The following is a 4,447-nucleotide window of genomic DNA, read 5'->3' on the forward strand; positions in this document are numbered from 1 at the left end:
TTTCAAAAAACCAGCTCCTGGATTCATTGATTTTTTGAAGGGTTTTTTGTGTCTCTATCTCCTTCAGTTCTGCTCTGATCTTAGTTATTACTTGCCTTCTGCTAGCTTTTGAACGTGTTTCCTCTTGCTTCTTTTGTTCTTTTAATTGTGATGTTAGGGTGTCAATTTTAGATCTTTTGTGCTTTCTCTTGTGGGCATTTAGTGCTATAAATTTCCCTCTACACACTGCTTTAAATGTGTCCCAGAGATTCTGGTATGTTGTGTCTTTGTTGTCATTGGTTTCTGACTTCATTTCGTTATTTACCCAGTAGTCATTCAGGAGCAGGTTGTTCAGTTTCCATGTAGTTGAGCGGTTTTGAGTGGGTTTCTTAATCCTGAGTTCTAGTTTGGTTGCACTGTGGTCTGAGAGACAGTTTGTTGTAATCTCTGTTCTTTTACATTTGCTGAGGAGTGCTTTACTTCCAACTATGTGATCAATTTTAGAATAAGTGCGAGGGCCCTGGGTTTCAACAAAAACTGGGCGGCTGTTTGGGCAAACACTGAGCTAGCTGCAAGAGGTTTTTTTTTTTTTTTTTTCATACCCCAGTGGTGCCTGGAACGCCAGCAAGACAGAACCATTCACTCCCCTGGAAAGGGGGCTGAAGCCAGGGAGCCATGCAGTCTAGCTTCGCGGATCCCATCCTGACAGAGCCCAGCAAGCTAAGATCAACTGGCTTGAAATTCTCACTGCCAGCAGAGCAGTCTGAAGTCAACCTGGGACACTGAAGCTTGGTGGGGAAAGGGGTGCCCGCCATTACTGACGCTTGAGTAGGTGGGTTTTTCCCTTACAGTGTAAACAAAGCCACGGGGAAGTTCAAACTGGGCAGAGCCCACCGCAGCTTGGCAAAGCTGATGTAGTCAAACTGCCTCTCTAGACTCCTCCTCTCTGGGCAAGGCATCTCTGAAAGAAAGGCAGTAGCCCCAGTCAGGGGCTTATAGATAAAACTCCCATCTCCTGGGACAGAGCACCTGGGGCAGCTGTGGGCACAGCTTCAGCAGACTTAAACATTCCTGCCTGCCAGTCCTGAAGACAGCAGCAGATCTCCCAGCACAGTGCGTGAGCTCTGCTAAGGGACAGACTCCCTCCTCAAGTGGTTCCCTGATGGCTGTGTCTCCTGACTGGGAGACACCTCCCAGCAGGGGTCGACAGACACCTCATCCAGGAGAGCTCCAGATGGCATGGCATCTGGTGGGTGCCCCTCTGGGATGAAGCTTCTAGAGGAAGCAATAGGTAGCAATCTTTGCTGTTCTGTAGCCTTCGCTGGTGATACCCAGGCAATCAGGGTCTGAAGTGGACCTCCAGCAAACTCCAGCAGACCTGCAGCAGAGGGGTCTCTTACAAGGAGAACTAACAAACAGAAAGGAATAGCATCAACATCAACAAAAAGGACGTCCACACAGAAACCCCGTCCGAAGGTCACCAACATCAAAGACCAAAGGTAGATAAATCCATGAAGATGAGGAAAAAACAGCAGAAAAAGGCAGAAAATTTCAAAAACCAGAATGCCTCTTTTCCTCCAAAGGATCACAACTCCTCATCAGCAAGGGAACAAAACTGGACAGAGAATAAGTTTGATGAATTGACAGAAGTAGGCTTCAGAAGGTGGGTAATAACAAACTCCTCTGAGCTAAAGGCGCATGTTCTAACCCAATGCAAGGAAGCTAAGAACCTTGAAAAAAAGTTAGAGGAATTGCTAACTAGAACAATCAGTTTAAAGAAGAACATAAATGACCTGATGGAGCTGAAAAACACAGCATGAGAACTTCATGAAGCATACAAAAGTACCAATAGCTGAATCGATCAAGCAGAAGAAAGGATACCAGAGATTGAAGATCAACTTAATGAAATAAAGCATGAAGACAAGATTAGAGAAAAAAGAATGAAAAGAAATGAACAAAGCCTCCAAGAAATATGGGACTATGTGAAAAGACCAAACCAACATTTGATTGGTGTACCTGAAAGTGATGAGGAGAATGGAACTAAGTTGGAAAACACTCTTCAGGATATTATCCAAGAGAACTTCTCCAACTTGGCAAGACAGGCCAACATTCAAATTCAGGAAATACAGAGAATACCACCAAGATACTCCTCGAGAAGAGCAACCCCAAGACACAAAATCGTCAGATTCACCAAGGTTGAAATGAAGGAAAAAATCTTAAGGGCAGCCAGAGAGAAAGGTCAGGTTACCCACAAAGGGAAGCCCATCAGACTAACAGTGGATCTCTATGCAGAAACCCTACAAGCTACAAAAGAGTGGGGGCCAATATTCAACATTCTTAAAGAAAAGAATTTTCAACCCAGAATTTCATATCCAGCCAAACTAAAATTCATAAGCAAAGAAGAAATAAAATCCTTTACAGACAAGCAAATGCTGAGAGATTTTGTCACCACAGGCCTGACTTATAAGAGCTCCTGAAAAAAGCACTAAATATGGAAAGGGAAAACCAGTGCCAGCCACTGCAAAAACATACCAAATTGTAAAGACCATTGACACTATGAAGAAATTGTATCAATTAATGTGGAAAATAACCATCTAGCATCATAATGACAGGATCAAATTCACACATAACAATATTAACCTTAAATGTAAATGGGCTAAATGCCCCAATTAAAAGATACAGACTGGCAAATTGGATAACGAGTCAAGACCAATTGGTGTGCTGTATTCAGGAGACCCATCTCACATGCAAAGACATATATAGGCTCAAAATAAAGGGACGGAGGAAGATTTGCCAAGCAAATGGAAAGCAAAAAAGAGCAGGGGTTGCCATCCTAGTGTCTGATAAAACAGACTTGAAACCAACAAAGATAAAAAAAGACAAAGAAGGGCATTACATAATGGTAAAGGATCGTGCAACAAGAAGAGTTAACTATTCTAAATATATATATGCATCCAACACTGGGGCATCCAGATTCATAAAGCAAGTCCTTAGAGACCTACAAAGAGACTTAGACTCCCACGGAATAATAGTGGGAGACCTTAACACCCAAATGTCAATATCAGACAGATGAATGAGACAGAAAATTAACAAGGATATTCAGGACTTGAACTCAGCTCTGGATCAAGTGGACCTAACAGACATCTTCAGAACTCTCCACCCCAAATCAACAGAATATACATTCTTCTTAGCACCACATCGCACTTATTCTAAAATTGACCACATAATTGGAAGTAAAACACACTTCAGCAAATGCAAAAGAATGGAAATTATAATAGTCTCTCAGACCACAGTGCAATCAAATTAGAACTCAGGATTAAGAAACTCACTCACAACTGCACAACTACGTGGAAACTGAACAACCTGCTCCTGAATGACTACTGGGTAAATAATGAAATTAAGGCAGAAATAAATAAGTTATTTGAAACCAAAGAGAACAAAGACACAATGTACCGGAATCTCTGGGACACAGCTAAAGCAGTGTTTAGAGGGAAATTTATAGCACAAGATGCCCACAGGAAAAAGCAGGAAAGATCTAAAATTGATACCTTAACATCACAATTAAAAGAACCAGAGAAACATGAGCAAACAAATTCAAAAGCTAGCAGAAGACAAGAAATAACTAAGATCAGAGCAGAACTGAAGGAGATAGAGACACAAAAAACCCTTCAAAAAAATCAATGAATCCAGGAGCTGGTTTTTGAAAAGATTAACAAAATAGACCACTAGCCAGACTAATAAAGAAGAAAAGAGAAGAGAATCAAATAGATGCAATAAAAATGATAAAGGGGATGTCACCACTGATCCCACAGAAATACAAACTACCATCAGGGAACACTATTAACACCTCTACACAAATAAACTAGAAAATCTAGAAGAAATGGATAAATTCCTGGACACATACACCCTCCCAAGACTAAACCAGGAAGAATTCGAATCCCTGAATAGACCAACAACAGGTTCTGAAACTGAGGCAATAATTAATAGCCTACCAACCATAAAAAGCCCAGAACCAGAAAGATTCACAGCCGAATTCTACCAGAGGTACAAAGAGGAGCTGGTACCATTCCTTCTGAAACCATTCCAAACAATAGAAAAAGAGGGACTCCTTGCTAACCCATTTTATGAGGTCAGCATCATCCTGATACCAAAACCTGTCAGAGACACAACAAAAAATGAAAATTTCAGGCCAATATCCCTGATGAACATCGATGCAAACATCCTCAATAAAATATTGGCAAACCAAGTCCAGCACCACATCAAAAAGCTTATCCACCATGATCAATGGGCTTCACCCCTGGGATGCAAGGCTGGTTCAACATACGCAAATCAATAAACATAATCCATCACATAAACAGAACCAATGACAAAAACCACATGATTATCTCAATAGATGCAGAAAAGACCTTTGATAAAATTCAACACCCTTTCATGCTAAAAACTCCCAATAAACTAGGTATTGATGGAA

At 41.2% G+C, this 4,447-nt stretch overlaps 1 protein-coding gene across 1 annotated transcript in view; it reads right to left on the reverse strand.

Moving 5' to 3' along the window:
* Window positions 1–4,447, reverse strand: part of LOC105518303 (chromosome unknown open reading frame, human C10orf131) — a 36,475-nt gene that overhangs the window by 23,541 nt on the left and 8,487 nt on the right. The gene's annotated exons all lie outside the window — the stretch shown is intronic.

This window comes from Colobus angolensis, unplaced genomic scaffold (genome assembly GCF_000951035.1).
Source record: "Colobus angolensis palliatus isolate OR3802 unplaced genomic scaffold, Cang.pa_1.0 Scaffold316, whole genome shotgun sequence".
Taxonomy (NCBI): Eukaryota; Metazoa; Chordata; class Mammalia; order Primates; family Cercopithecidae; genus Colobus; species Colobus angolensis.